Genomic DNA, 16,742 nt, shown 5'->3' on the forward strand with positions numbered 1-16,742 from the left:
TTGTAAACTACTGTTTCACCCACTGAAGAACTGAGTGGATTCTTTTCATTCCTTGTGAACTAAATCATATTTCTGTGTGTTTATAGCACCAAGTCTCAAAGGAGCACCTACTTGCCTCTTGACTTACTTAGACTCACACAGATTCCGGTAGGAAAGGACCCCATGGCAGTCCTAGGAAAGTCATAGCAAAGGCTACAGGCAGCAAAGGACCGCAAAAGAATTCAGAGTACTCAGCAGCTCTCCACGCTACCAGCCCTCTAGGGGAAATCCTATGGACATCTTAGTTTCTCACTCTGACTACCTAGCGTGTATTCTGCCATCATCCCCATTGTCAATCATGCAGGGTTTTTCTTCTCTTAAATTCACTCAAATAACCTTCTTCTTCCTCTTTCTCCAAGAATACAGCAAACTGTATCCTGAAAGAGCATGTAGGAATCACTTTGTATTCACAATTTTGTTTTGTAACTGCTCATTTATTTGGGACTTTGTATTTGTATTTTAGCAACACTTTCTATGAAATGTAATGGGATTTTTTTTCTCCAAAAGAAAAAAGGAATAATAAGGCTGTGACATGAGCAGTAATAAACAATAGAAACCTGTTAGAGCGAAGGAAACCCACGATGACGCAGAGAACTTTTGATGATGCACGTATTTGATTCTTTATGTCAAAGAAAGTAGGTTTAAAGTAAGGGCAGAGTGGTAATGTTAGGATGTTTGCTTTAGTCATGGCTCTCCAGAGAAATGAGACTGAGGTATTTTAGGAATTGACTCTGGCAGCTAGTTGCTCGGTCTGGCAAAGCTAACATTTGTACGGCAGCTTCGTAACCCAGAAATAAAGGTTAAGGGTTTGCCAGTCTTTACTACAAAACTCACAGGCTGCTCCGGCAAGGGTTTCCTTGCTGCGCAGTCTTGAGACTTCTTTCTCCTTCAGACACTGTCAGGCATAACTCATTAGTGGAGTCAGGCATAACTCCACTGATTGACTGAAGTCTCTCCTGATTTAAATGGTAGCCTCTCTTAAAAAGGCCTGCCCTCCTGCATGCTGTAACCTGCTGTGCATGGCAGGCAGCCTTGCCATGTTGATACATAAAGTCACCCATCAAAAGATAATGGCGGTTCATTCTTCTTGTTATTCTCCCATGGAGGAAGAAAGACAACCCTGAGAGTCTCAAGTAAGCGCTCTGGGAAAGATAAGTTAAGGCTCATTTGAGATTAACAGACACTAATCTAATGCTATTAAAACCTCAACATGAAAAACCTGGCCTTTGTATCTGACGGGTGCTACTAAATGGATTTTTCCAAATTCATCCTATGATTCTTTTTTAAACAAAATTTTTTATTTAATTTTTTGTTGTTGTTGCAAACTCCATATTTTATTCTTCACTTTATAGATCAAAGTAGTAAATGGATATCCATTTCTGAGCTGAGTATGTTGGCACACATGTCTGTAATCCCAGTACTTGAAAGCCGGAGGCAGGAGGATTGCCGTGTGTTCAAGGCCAAACTGGGTTATGTAACTACATTGTGACTCGAATAATAATTATTTTTATTATTAAAAATTATTACTATAGTTGTTGGTATTTCATCCTAACTGTGGTGTAGATAACACTAGAATAAACAATATAATAAAATAATAATACTCAAAATAGTATGAAGCATAGTTCATTATGCCTAGGTGTTTATTTTTTGAACTAATAAAGTTCAAGTTCTTTGAACTTATGGATCATTCTGGAAACTATTTATGCTTAACTCCTTTAGCTGTGCTACGATTTTTTTTAAAAACAAAAACCATAGCAATCTTTGACTCAGTTAATCTGTCTTTGAGAACGGCAACCAATGGTAGCTTAATTAATACCTAGGTTAAAATGCAGCAATTTCTAGAATGCAAACGTTGCAAACCCAAGCTAAACACCTCAGGTGGGATAGCAAAAGTCCAAACTAGCTTTTCCACTACCTGCCCCGTGAGCACCTACCCTTCCTGCCTCTCTTGATTCCCTCTTGCCCTTAGTCCACTGTAAAAATGCCAATCAAGACCACCTTGCCATCTTAAGGACCAATCCTCGGTTCCATCTTCAGTTACAAATTTCACGTTCATCTACAAGGGATGACTTAATCTCTGTTTCTTTCTTCCTCTAGTTTTGCTAAACTGTGGAAGAACAAAATGATTGACTTCAGTTGAAATTTATCTTACCGGTTACCCCGTTTTATCTGTGAAATCAAGTTAGTCCAGCATTTTGAGAGGAAATACTTTTATCTTGCAGTGTTGAGGATTGAACTCACAGCCCTGTGGGTGCCAGGCAAGTGCTCTGCCTCTGAACTACACTCTCAGCAAGCCTATCCCTTGACTCCTATGAGTCTTCTGGGATCACTAGTTAAAGACTGAGTTTGTATCAAGAAGTCTTCTGGATAGTATTAGCACGTCTGCACTTATCCATGCTAAAGCAGTTCCAGACTCGGGGATGAAGCTGCTCTAACAAGTGACAGACAGCCTTGGGAATAAGGAAACCAAGGAAGCGAGCTTTAACAACGCTACTTCCCAAAGCATCACCTTCTGGTGTAGACCCGTCTTCCTGTCTCCACATCCCCGCAGGGTTTGGCTGCGTCAGTGGGGAGGGCTGCACACAGCTCTCTCCTTCACTCCACACACACTGAAGATGAGACTCTGGGCCTGTGGATAGACCACATGGTTTCTAGAAACCCGCTGATATCCCTTTCCCGTCTGATCTCCTATTTCAGAGAGAGATGTTTATTTTTACATGTGCACAGCTGTTGATACACCACCAAAGCCAGAAATGTTTAATCCCCAGGACTTCAGCTGCCGTAGGGGAAGGAAGGATGGATGCGGCACAGCCCTGGGTTCAACAGGGCTCTGGGCCTCCCTGCGGTTAGCACTAAAAATTAATCTTACAACACATTGCCTGAAATTGTAAGGCTTTAATTAGCTTTTTAGCATGTCCTGTTTTTTTTTTTTTCTTAACGTAGAGTTCAGAGCTACTTTTCTATAGCTTCTGACTATGGGAAATGATGAAGGTTTTCTTTGGAAAACGAGAAAGGCTAATTTATTATCAAGATGAACAGGGTAGCACGTTAGGAAGGCTCCAACATTTTTGACATGAACGTAGCGTGAGGTGTGGCAGCTGCCTGGCTTTGTTCTGAGTTGAATTTGGACTCCTCTGCTTCTGAGGTGAGCTACTTTGATCAGCCAAGAGCTCAGAGCACTGGCGTTCATTTCAAGGCAGCAGCCAGAGGGAAGACACCCTGCCAAGGTCAGTGTGTCGCTGGCAGCAGAAAGGGAGACTCAGCAGTGCCCGCTGCCAGCCCTGCAGCATGAGGAGTCCCTTGGAGCCTCCTGGGGCCTCTGCTCAGGTCCTTGACGTCCGCCACAGAAAAAGATTCCAGATGAGTCAGTAGAAAAAAATTCGTGAGCCTGTCGACTAAGCAGAAAGACCTGGTCCACTAAAGGGAGCCAAGCGTGGAGGCTGGAAGAGGAACACTCCTAATTGCCCGGGCAGTAGCTACACAGCGATATGCGGGCTCTTGAGCTACTTCGTTGGCAACTAAGTTGTTCCCATAACAGGGAAACCATATCCTGCCATCCCACTTTTCCATATCCTCGGAATATCTGTGACTATGAGACTTCAAAGGGTTATACTGCACCGATTTCAGCTGGAGAAGGGCGTGCTGTAGTGATGAAATACCGACCAACAGGTCCTTACTTATCCGCAGGTCACTTAACGGGTTGTATTTAAGGCGTCGATCTTCAGCCACTTTTAACAATCTCATTTGTGACGTGTTACCCAGGAAGGGGAGTACAATTCTTCTACAAGTAGCTTGGTTAATTATGCTGACATTTTGGGCAAGAAATAAAAGTCAAAACTGAAGGGGCACCCCTCCTTGTGACCCTCTATTTCCTAGCTATTCGTTCACTGTCTCAAATGTGGTAAGGTTTGGCTTATTGTGCTAAAAGTCCAGTTTGGTGCAGCTGCTGTGCTACTCGGGATTCTACCTGGGATGACTTCTGAAAATAAGTTGGGACTCTATTCAGTAAACACAAAAGGAGAAACCGATGAAATGCGTTTTGTTTAATGAATGTAATTTCTCTAAGGTCTCTTGAAGTTCCCTGCAGCTACATCTAAGCGTGGGCATACCGCTCCTAATGTGATGTAGCAAGCAAGAATGAAGTCTGCCTTCACACCGTGGGGAATATTGACCTGACTAATAACCGTGCACGGAGAGGTTTGCTCATGCTCATCCTCCTGGTAGAGCATACACTAACTGGTGGAAGGAAGGAGGTGATAATGTTATCTGATAAACACCGCTGCCAAGGGAGCAGCATCTTTTGCTGTGCCCAGTGACTACATAGGTCCTATGGAACCCACATTTGAACCTCAGGGAAGCCTCTGGAGACCACACAATGAAAAGGCTGCCGATAAGGGGCACTGGTCTAGCCTGCAGTCACCCAAGAAAGGTCACTTTTGCTTCAGTGAAGCTCTAAGGCCTCTAATCCAAAGTGAATATGCTGGAATCTTTCAAAAGATACGGATGTTTCAGGTGATTTAGAGCAATCCTGGCCCACTGGAATCTCTGACAGAGCTAATACAAAACCAAAGAGAAACTTTTGCCCCCAAAAGCTAATATTTTCATCTGCAATGAAATTAGTAGACTCTTTTAAGCTACCCAAAATGTGTAGATAGACGGGCAGTCCTGATCTGGCCCAAGATTAGCACTTAAAGAAGCCAGAGAATAGGGTGCATTCCGTAATTCAACCCTTGGGGGGCAAACACAGGAGGACTACTGGAGGTCCAGTCCAGCCTGACCCAAAACAAAACCATCTGTAGTAGTCTGAATGTAACTGGCCCCCATATGCTCAGAGGGAGTGGCACTGTTAGGAGGTGTGGCCTTGTTGGAGGCAGTGTGCCACTGTGGGATGGGCTTTGAGGTCTCCTATGCTCAAGCTATGCTTAGTTGGGTTTACTTCCTGCTGCCTGCTGATCAAAATGCATTAACTCTCAACTCTCTCTCCGGCACATCTGCCTGCATGCCACCATGGCCTGCCATGATGGCAGGTTCAGATGGACTGAACCTCTGAAACTATAAGCCATCCAATTAAATGTTTTCCTTTATAAGAGTTTCTGTGGTCACAGTGTTTCTTCACAGCATTTGAAACCCTAAGACATCATCTTACTAGAAGGCTCCCAGACATAACAGCATTCCTAGCAAGCAGGAAATATACCCATATGTTACCTAGGACACTAGGGGCCTTTGGGAATAAGCACTGATACTTGGTGTTCCAAAGATAACTAGACTGGATCAGAATAACATCATTAGGAAACTTGAGTTCCAGATATATGATGGGAAATTGCCCTAGGGTTCTCAAGCTCTTACCTGTTCATCCACAAAAGGCCAAAATGCTTCTTAAGATTTAAGAGCAGAAAGCCGGGCGATGGTGGCACACGCCTTTAATCCCAGCACTTGGGAGGTAGAGGCAGGCGGATCTCTATGAGCTCGAGACCAGCCTGGTCTACAGAGCTAGTTCCAGGACAGGCTCCAAAGCCACAGAGAAACCCTGTCTCGAAAAACCAAAACCAAAAAAAAAAGATTTAAGAGCAGAAAGGAAACTCTTGCATACAGCTGGTGTATGGAGGGTCAGGTGAGCTGTATTAGACATCTGACTAGCCACACAGGATACCAAGTTGGGGCTGTATTAGTGAATCTGTACCTGGTTCTCTTGCCTTCACCCACACTTAACAAGAGAATCTTATCTCCCAGCACACACAGACCCCTCATACTTCTTTCAGTGAGAACAAATTCACCAAAACATGGGCTCCAGGCAGTATAGGTCCAGTTTATGTGGATGCTCAGCAGAAGTGAAGGGACCACTTTCTACAAAGGAAAAAAAAAAAGATACTTAGGATCAGGATGGTTGTCACCACAAATTAAAGAGCCCTGGATACTCTGCTAACAGAACAACCCCAGAAACAGGAGCACCAAGTATTTTAGTTGGCAGGGGAGGTCCCTGAGTTTGAAATTTGACAATTCGGGTGACCAGTCTTTAGAAAAGCTTATGTGAGCTGACCACCGGCAGGAATGAGTTTCCCTCATAGAAAAAGGTTCTGAATGGTTTTGAAAACTATTTATATCAACACAGCAAAGAGTTTGGGGGACTGAGAAATTTGAGTGTAAAAATATCCCAGATTAACTAATGAAAGAGATTTATGTCATTTACCAGATCACAAAAACAAGGCCTGAGTTCTATAAGAAAGCAGGCACAGACTTTCTGTGCCTACCTGCCCTAGAAACCACATCACCCAGGTTATGCTCCAGATGGAACATAAACATAACAAAATATCTTTCTATTTACATGAAACTCCAGAAATACACTCATGTGTTATGGGCCAGTTACTGGTGTGGGCGCTAGCTTTGCTTTGGCTCCAGCCATGATCCCTGGGATTTACATTTATGGACACACACACACACACAATAACACACACACACACACACACACACATCTTCTTTTGTTGTTGGGTTTCCTAGGGTCAGGATGGCTGCTTGAATGAGCTCAGAGGAACCGGCTTCATTGTCCTTCACTCTAGAGTTAGCCCCCTAGCCAATCGTCTGTCACCCAGGGCTCTCTTACAGACTCACACTCTAGCCCACTGACTAGAGGTTGAATTAGCTCCTTTATAAATTGCTATGTTACTCTACTACAACGAAAGCAAAGCTGTCTGCTCCACAACGGACAGTAAGCTAAGGTCTGCTGCAGGCCTTGTTAACCTCCTGTTATCTTTGGTCCAGGTGGGGTAGGGCTCTATCAGGCACAAGGGCTCAGCCAAGAACTCAGGGGAGAACAATTATCATCAGTCTTTTCCTGGGAATCTGACTCCCTGTCCTGGCGTTAGGAAAAGGTGGAGGAGGTTTGGTCCCACCTCCTCTGTTAAGATGGAGCCAGATCAAACAGATCTTTACAATTCCTGGATTGTAGCCTGTACTGGGTTATTTTACCATCAACTTGACACTAACTAAAGTCATTTAGGAAGAGGGGACCTCAACTGAGAAAACACACCTACCAGATTGGTCTGTAGGCAAGGCTGTTGTGTGCGTTCATGATTGATGACCAATGTTAGAGGGTGCAGCTCTTTCTGGGCAGTACCACTGCTCCTGGGTTCTATAAGAAAGCAGGCTGAGCATGCCAGGAGGAACAAGCCACAAGTGTCAGTACGCCATGGCCTCTGCATCAGCTTCTGCCTCCAAGTTTCAACCCTGTTTGAGTTACTGCCCTTCCTTCCCTCAGTGATGGGCTTTTATAAGCTGTGAGATTTCTTCCTTCAGTTGTCTTTGGTCATAATGTTTTATCACAGCAATAAAAGTCCTAAAAAATAGAAGTTAGTCTGTAGTGATATTTCATTTGTATTTTAATAAATAAAGCTTGCCTGAAGATCAGAATGCAAAACAGCCACACTAGTCAGCCATACAGACCAGACAGTGGTGGCACACACCTTTAATCCCAGCAGCCACACTAGTTAGCAGCCACAGAGACTGGGTGGTAGTGGTGCACACCTTTTATCCCAGCACTAGAGAGGACTATAAAGAGGGATGAGACAGTAACTTGCTCTCTTTCATAGAAAGAGAAAGAGAGAAAGATTTCATAGCGGTAAGAGCTCTCTAGTGGCTTGGTTACTTTGCTTTTCTGATCTTCACATTGAGCTCCAATAACTGTCTCTGAGTTTTTATTCTTTGTGCTACATTAGTGGGTTTTTTTTTTTCAAAAAGCAAGAATGACTAGAATAGTTAACGTCTGTCTTCTAATACATCATTTGCCAGATGTTGTACATCTTGGCTTGGGTGTCTTATTTCCTTCCAGATATCCTAGGGACCTTTTCTGGTGCCCTTGACAATAGTTGCATCTCTGATAATAGTTTTTAAAAAGCATTATTGGGTCGCCTGACAAGAGGGGAATAATAGTACCTGGGACAAGGGGGACACAGTCTGCTCTGTGGCTTCAGCAAGGGGGATGTGTGGGCACTGGCACTGTTTGGTTTTCCACATCCAAGCACATTACCACCTGAGAGATGGATTTCCAGTGCTCACCACCAAATGAGCGTTCTATACAGGTGTTCTGGAAGAGTTGCTAAGCTTCTCGAGGGATCCACAAATGCTAAAGGACTGTCCTCCAAGGGAGTTAAAATTTGTCATGCCAATGGCTCCCTAGATGTTACAGTCAGGGATTTTCAACACAACAGGAAGAGCACCTGGGGCCAGCTTATGGTCTTCCTAGGAGGCATTCTGGGGCAGACTTCAAAGATACGGATCCAGATGACTCCAGTCAAGGAGTAGACCAACTGTAGAAAGTGACTGATTAAAAATGAGTCCTGGTGACAGATGAATCATCATGTGTGCCCTTGTTAACAGAGGTTTCTGTCCCACCAGGTCCCGCAGTCATTCAGTACCAAAACCCACAGAGGTCTACATTAATCATAAACCGGTTGGCCTATTAGCTCAGGCTTCTTATTAATTAATTCTTACATCTTAAGCCATAATTCTTGTCTGTGTTAGCCACATGGCTTGGTACCTTTCATCAGCGAGGCATTCTCATCTGCATCCTCTACATCTGAGTGACAACTGCAGACTAAATCTTTATCTTCCCAGAATTCTCCTGTTCTCAGTACCCCACCTATACTTCCTGCCTGGTTTCCCTGCCTATACTCCCTGCCTGGCTACTGACCAATCAGTGTTTTATTAAAATACAGTTGATAGGGTACAGACCATTGTCCCACAGCATACCTTGAATTCAAAAGACTTTCCTCTAACGGGGCTGCCTCCTTGCCATGTCCTCTGACAGTTCTCTGTGGTGAACCAGGAGCTGTCCTGCCAGCCATACCAGAGGTCAGGAGATCCGGGCCTGGGTGTGTTCCTCAGTACTGACAGTGACTGCTCACTGACATTGTGGGCCTGCAGCCAGGTGATATTGTCTATCCTTTGGAAGAGGCACATTTTTACCTGAACCACATCAAGTCACTGAAAATTCAGTTTCAGCAAGAACTAAGACTTCCCTAAGTTCAAAATCCTTTGAGAAGTTGAGGCGATTGATCAGATCGGAGTTGAAGAGTTTCAAACCAAAGGGAACAATCCAGTCCCCAATTAAAATGGAAATGGCTTTCGAAGATGCTGTGGATATCAATAGCCTTCAGGGTTTGGGTCAAATGTCCGGAGTAAAACAAAGTTCTTTTTTCGCTAAAGAGAAAATGAACTGGGGTGGGGTGGGGAATGGGCGGGGGGGGGGGGGGGGAGCAGTGGCCAATTTCTTACTGTTCATTAACTCCTAAGGCAATGTCACTGGCAGATAAAAGAGCCAGAGACGTTTTATACTGAAAGAAAACTGCCTCTTTCAGTGTTCACTGAAGGTGCATAAGAAGCTGGGGTGAATTTATGGAGGAAACTGGAAATGTATATCCTCTTAGCAAGAACAACAGACATTCCTAGATGTCTATATGAAGAGGGCTGGTGAGTTTCATAAATTTCATAAGCTATTCCTCCAAACTTGAAATATGAAACGACTTCCAAAGCTGTGCTTGTCTACTGATTGCTGAAATAAAGACCTGTTTCACGCGGAAAGAAAAAGAAAAAAGCTTATTGGATATCCACAGCAGCTATGTTTCCAACGCCTCACAAAATGAAACTCATCTATTTTGCCTCTGAAAAGTCTTAGAGGGCTCTTCCTCAAAACATCCGTTAGTGAGAAACCAAAAGTAGGAATCTTGAGAGAGCTGAAGACAAGGAAGGGGCCTTGGCAAAACAATGTCAGGAAGAGGTTAGCAGGCTAGGAGCTGGTGGGGGCAGGGCAGGCAGGATTTGACTTGACTTCCTCTGCAACAGAATACGGAAGTGACACAATGTGTCTGAAACTACATTGTACTGACTGCATAATTTCTGCCAGGGTTTCTTTGAACACTGGCTCTCGGGATGCTCCATCACAGAACACAGACACCGTCTCTAGAATGCCCAGGACACAAGAACTACTTGTAGGCTCATCAAGAGCCTCACCTTCAAGTCATCTCAGCCAGGGCAGTGAGGGAAAACGTAGGGGAAGCCCAGAGACCTCAACCTACACAAAGAACTACAGTCAGCTAAGACATGCTGAGAATGAAAGAATAGTCTTCCAGGAAAGAGAACACAATTGGTTATCCAGTACTAAATGGCCGGCCCTGAAAACATAATGCAAGTAACAGTATACAGACATAGCGGGTTATATTTATGTGTTTAAATATATATTCATGTAGGCAAAACACTCATACACATAAATTTTAAAAAAAAATAAGAATTTATGTCCACCACAACAATTACACTTCAGAATTGGTTCTTTAAAGCCCCACCCACACCCAACCCTCTAGTTAGAACTCCCAGATAAGCCAGAGTAGGAAAGTGTAACCCAGGCTTTAATTGGCACTTTTGGTGCACTCCTGCCCCCTAGTGGCCCATTGTCTCTACAGAAACTCAACATTCCCTTCTGCCTACCGGGTCTCATACTTCTTGGCAGTCCTCTTAGAGGAAGGGGAAAGTTGAGATGTTTATGAAGTTCTGAAATCTGAGTGGTCTAAACAAGCTCAGACTTGATCAGGATTGGGTAGGGATGGTGGGTAGGGATTATGGTCACAGCAAGCAAGGGTCTTGATACCAGTGTTCCAGCTTGGGAGTAACTAGTGCTTGATGGTTAACTGAACAGTTCAGTGCTCAATTTCAGTGAGTTGTTTTAGGTTGAAATAATTAATTTCAGGAGTAAAGAATTCTGCCTTTGTCCCTATGGGAAAGTTTCCTGCTCACGCATCTTAGTGATGAAATGGAAAAAATAAAGTATTGTAAATATGAAGTGTAAACTGTGGGCATGGACAGTCTCAAAGCTTCAAAGTCTCCCTGCCTATCTACCTTCTTCTACCTTCTGTTTTTTAAGCGAGGATGTTGTTATTGTTTAGTTAGTTGGGGTGGTTGGCTGGTTGGTTGGTCGGTTTGTTCATTTGTTTACTTTTTGGTGTTATAGACTGAGCCAGAGCACTGAACACAAAGCACATGTTCTGCTAGTGAGCTGTACCCACGGACTGCTCCCTTTGGTTGAATTTTTATCTCTGCTATGACATCTTTTCATTTTTACAGCATTCTTATTTCTTCTGCGTGCTCTTTCTCAAAGCCTCCTTTCTTTCAAGGGAAGGAAGCCCTGAATCTTCCCGTGATTTCAATAATAGATCTTAGGTCTTTATATAATGTTTTATTGCCAATCTTTGGAGGTATTCCTCAACTATCTGGCAGGTGATCTTTGACTGTGTGTTTAAGAGTGAAGACTATCAGTTAGCTGCATCAATTAAGCAAGACAAATAAATTCCAGGGGTCTGCTGTACAGCATTGCACAATAGAAATGTATTGGCTGCAAATGAATAAAAATGATCAATAGTCTCACCCACCTGTGAATCCTGTAAACCCTAGTAATGAATAACCTGCAGGCAAAATGTGCCCTCTAATATAATAGTGGTATGGCTGTTGTGGGAGTAACCAATTATTTTCTGATTGGATTTGAGACCTGTCCCACAGGAAAGAAATTGTGTCTGGTTCTATAAAATTGGGGACAATCTTGTGGCTAAGGAAGTCATTGGCCCTAAGGGAAGCTGGCTATCATTGATTTACTAAATGGTTATCCTGCCAAAAAGTCTTCTAAATACTCATGTTTATACATAATATTAGTGTCCCATCCAGTCTTCATCAGTGAAGTTCCTTGATGCAGTGGATGACAGCTAAGCTGCAGAAAGAACTCACCAACATGCATGCCTAAGATACATGATGATGGAGTGCTTGGCCCTAAACTAAATAGCCACAGCATAGCCATTGTGCTCTTGACCTCATTGCAGGTGTGGTTACCTGCACAAGGTCAAAGCCCTCAATGTTTGATCATGAGTCTCTGGTCCTCATAGACCACCAGCATTTATCGGCTCTTGAGGGAGGGGTGTCATTTTATTCTGGGGCATCACCACTGATAAGTTGCCCGTGTTCCAGTAAATAACCTCCCACCTGTTCCCAGGCAATAACAAAATAATAATAACAACTTAGTGGGTCACACACAGAAAGACATGAAAGTAAGATGGCGACTTACTGAGAGGAAAGGTTCAGCTAGAGAGGGAGGCAGCTGATGGGAGAGAGGAATAGAGATTGAAACAACTAAAATTCACTATGTTTACATACGAAACGGTCTTAAAAGTTTTTTTAAAGACTCTGTGTGGATACATTTCACCTTGAGTAGTCTTAGTATAATAAAATAAAAATTGTGAGAAGACCAATGAGACCCACAGCAGGGATGATGCGGGGTTGGGGGTTGGGCTGGTCAGGGTTGATGGGCAGAAGGATTCTCCTGCTTCAAGCCAACAAGTTTCCCAGTGGGGATGCGGCAGTCATATGTGGTCTGAAGAGGTTGGCCAGACTGGCAGCATTCCCAGAGCAGAGTGGGGGGGGGGGGCACATGTCTATGTTTTATCCTGCCTTTGAGCGAAACCTCACTGTGAACACAGCGACGCCGCACTGGGCTGCGCCTTGTGCTCTTGTCTCAGGTGCTTTTCTCCTTTCAGAGACTCCTTGTACCTCATTCACTTGAGCTTGCCTGGGGTCTGGGGAACAGAGCTTCCCTCTCTGACAGTTTAGTGGTTATCACTCTGCTAAGTCAGTTCCCGCTCTTGCATCTGCTCTGTAGCTGCCAAAATGTGGTCACTGTTGTCACTTTACCCAGTGTCTTGGTCCTTGTGGGTTTACGCATTTTGAACCTATTTGTCATTTTAGAGGTTTGGGAACAGGCGGCGGAGACAAAAGAATGATCTCGTTCAGCCACCACTAACTCGGACACCGGCCACTCCTAGTTCTGTGATTTAAAATGCATTTTAAGTGAGGAAAGAGTGAGTGGCTATCTGGGTGTGATGTTGGGGGTGTTACATATTGGGAACCTCATGAGAAAAAGGAAGATTTGGTCTTGGAGAAGGTTCATGGAAGAGATGAACTGTACGTGTGTGTGTCTGTCTGTCTGTCTGTCTGTGGTGATTTCAATGAATAGTGCTTTATTCTGGAAACACCTATGTATTACATAGTTATTAACATCCTTCCTCTCACCTCTATGCCCCTGCAAATCCAGAAAGACTGAAAAACCAAAGATGTCATGTATAAAAACCTCTTACCTACTTTCTCTGAAGTCCTCGAGAGTTCCCTGCCTGTGAGGAAGGGTTGTGAAGGACCCGCCTTGTGCTCACCAGACTGCCACGCCTTTCCCTGGGGGAAAGTGGCCCATGGTGCGGCTTCCATCTCAGAGAATCATTTCTTCATCAGGACACACTATCGTCCCCCACTTGACGCCTTAGCAACCTGAATGTAGGATGCATTTTTCATTTGGCAAGAGTCCAATGTGACTTGTGGGAGATGTTTGGTGTCAGAAGCGGCCGTGCTGATGCTCAGGCTGAGGGAAGAGAGAGCTGTGTGTGTTCCTAGGAGAACATGTGCTGGGGGTTGAGAGGGGCTGAGGAGTTCGTATGCCCCGCCAACACTGCCTGTTTCTCAACTCTGTCATTCAAAGACGACCCCTCTGCTGTAGTTAGTTCTGAGAGTGTCAGAATAGGTATGTGTGATGCTGAATCACCACGTGGCACTCTAGGTCATCTGGAGGGACCGTCTTAGAAGACCCGGAGGCTTTCCTCCCTCCCTTCCTCCTTCCTTTCAGTCAAGTCACACTAGGTGGCGCTGTCTGCCCTGAAGTTTCAGCAGCATCCCAAGGGTGCATCTCCTGTGGGCTCCTTCAGCACCTCTGCAAGCTGCTTCCCAGAACCCAGCCTGCATTTTCCTGCTTGCCAGCCCTACAGACAGCAATGGGACAGACTTCATCACTCTGCTGAGAGGGCCAGTCCCTCATTCTGCCGGAAGAGCTAATTATCAATCAGTAAGAGGGATGCTCTTCCAAATTGGTTACTTTCTTGGGTACTCTGTCTCAGCCCAAGGGATGGTGGTTGCCCTGCTCACCTGCTCTTCCTGTGTTATTTTACTTCTAATGGTTCTCTTTATTCTTAAGAGTTAAACCCTATTACCATAGTATAATTCTTTTTTAAACCATTTAAGAATTTGTTTAGGTTTTGTTTTTCAAAAGAGGGTTTCTCTGTGTACACCTGGCTGCCCTAGAACTCTCTCTATAGACCAGATTGGCCCCACTGAGATCCACCTGACTCTGCCTACTGAGGGCCATGATTAAACGCATGTGCCACCACTGCCTGGCTCATTTAAGATTTTTTTTTATTGTAAACCTTTCCAAACAAATGCAAAAGGAGACTCCCCGTGTCCATCTCCCGGTCTCTTTCCATGTGTTAGTCTCATCTTGTTCTGCTTTCTATGTTATGTGGCTAAAGAATTTTAAAGCAAATCTCGGACCTCATGTCAGACCTGTCCCCTCTAAATAATTCAGTATGCAACTCAAAAAACATTCTCAATAAGTGGGGTGTGGAGGCTCTTGCCTGTGACCCGGCCCCGCGGAAGCCAATGCTGGACTGCCGGATCAAGGTCAACCTCCTGTGGGGCAATATTAGACAGGCCACACATTTCTGCATTGTATCAGCCGCGAGCTAAAAGCATCTTCAGACTGGCTGTGTCCTGAGCTCAGGATCACCTGGGAAGAGGTGTTGATTCCAAGCTAGTGACAGAGCTGCGGATGTGACTTTAGTCCTGCTACCCCGGAAATTGAATGCTAATGAACTGAGGGGGCTCAGTTTACCTTGGGGGATAAAAGATGTTTGGAGAATAAACGCAGCTGATCTTCAGGATTTGAATGAACCCTGAGACTCCCTTCTGATGTTTCTGTGTGAACAGTGTCTCAATTATTCCTGCGCCTCCACGCTGGTCCAGAGAGATAGTTTATGTTGGGGTTTGGACCCTGACAACCTACATAATGGGACCTTGTCTCAAAACAGAGAGAGAGAGAGAGAGAGAGAGAGAGAGAGAGAGAGAGAGAGAGAGAGAGAGAGAGAGGAGAGAGATGCAAACAGTTTTCTGCATAATCACAATGCTATTATCCTATCCTTAATTCCTTAATATCATTCAATATCCAAAACAGTCGTTTCTATTATATATGAAAATCCTATAATTGTCCCACAGAGTCAAAATTAAAAGCAAAATGTTATTCACTTACTTTAGTTATGTCCCTTGAGATTCTTCTAGGCCTTTGAAAATTTATGCATCTCGCAGTCTCGTACAGCACCCTCCCTTTTCCCTTTTGTCTGAATTGATACGCTGATAGAATGAGTATAGTAATATTTTATTTAAGTTTTAATAAATAACGCTTGCCTGAAGATCATAGAGCAAAACTAAGCCACTGGAGGCCAGGCAGTGGTGGCACACACCTTTGATCTCAGGATTTGGGAGACAGAAGCAGATGAATCTCTGTTAGTTCAAGGCCCCCCCTGGGCTACACAAGATCAATGAATAAACAGATCCAGGTAGTGGTGGCTCACTCCTTTAATCCCAGCACTAAAAGGGAATATAAAATAGGAGGAGATAGGGGCTCAGGGCTCAGTCTGCAGTCGCCCAGCCTTGGTAGAAGTAAGACTTTTCTAGTGGCTTGGCTGTTTTGCTTTCCTGATCTTCAACGTGAACCCCAATATCTGTCTCTGTGTTTTTATAATTCGTGATACATCTGATGCACAAAGTTTGGGGCACGAATTCATGAAAAAGCCTTTGCCTGTGGCTTTACAGCCACCAGCATAGGCCAGAACTACCCTACTGGCTAGGTTTTTCTCTCTTGCTTCCTGACAGGCTCTCCCTGAACCCTCTCCTCGGGCTGCTGCCAAACTAGGAAGCTGCCTTGAAATCCAGTCAGGCTTCTACTGGTCTATGCAGCAGCAATAAGCCTCACATCTTCATCAACACTGTCCACAGATCTGATAAGACAATTGGGAGTTCTTAAAAGGGAGGATTTATTTAAAATAATTTTTCCCACATTAAAGAAATGAGAAAGCCATTACATTGAGAGGGATTTGGGCCTCTATATAACAATATGCTAGACAGTATGAAAATGGACCAATTAAATGAGGGGGCATCTAATTTAGATGGGATTTATGTAATGTCAATTGTAAACACTATCAGCATTATCATTCTTGTTTTATCACTAGAAAAGTTGGTTAATCTGAGTGCTAAGATACAGGCCTTAGGAAAACTTAATAAAAACAGAACACAGAGATATTCAGATATAGACAGAGAAATTTAATGGAGAATCAATTTCAGAATAGCATTGTGCAGTTAGAGAGGAACAGCCTAAGGTTTTCAAAGAACCAACTTTAATATATCCAGTAACCTCACAGGAATGGCCAGATGGAAGAGGCTCTGTTACAGCTACTGGACTCCTGTGCCACGCTTGGCTTTAAGGAGAGTCAAGGAAGCAATAGTCACACATAGCATGCGTTCACCTTTTGTGAAGCAAAGGTTAAAATTGTGGTCAGTGTGTAGTAAAATTATTCCTAAAGACTGTGTAGAATTGGTTAAAACTGTTTTAGAACCTGGACCACAATTACAAAGGAGTACCTGGTTCAGAGAAGAGGCTAAGATTATTGAACTCACAGGGATCCATCTGCCTCTGTCTCCCAAATTCTGAGATTAAAGATGTGTACCAACACTGCCTGGCTTCTAGTGACTTAGTTTTGCCCTCTGCTCTTCAAATCAAGCTTTATATATTAAAACATAAATAAAAT

The 16,742-nt window shown here is 43.9% G+C and overlaps 1 pseudogene; it reads left to right on the forward strand.

The window, feature by feature from the left end:
* Positions 1–8,011: 8,011 nt before the first annotated feature.
* On the forward strand, positions 8,012–15,903 carry LOC126495027 (thymidylate synthase-like; annotated as a pseudogene).
* The last annotated feature ends 839 nt before the right edge of the window (positions 15,904–16,742 follow it).

The sequence above is a fragment of the Alexandromys fortis genome, unplaced genomic scaffold, assembly GCF_014885135.2.
Source record: "Alexandromys fortis isolate MF-2015 unplaced genomic scaffold, M_Fortis_MF-2015_v1.1 scaffold_6, whole genome shotgun sequence".
Lineage (NCBI taxonomy): Eukaryota > Metazoa > Chordata > Mammalia > Rodentia > Cricetidae > Alexandromys > Alexandromys fortis.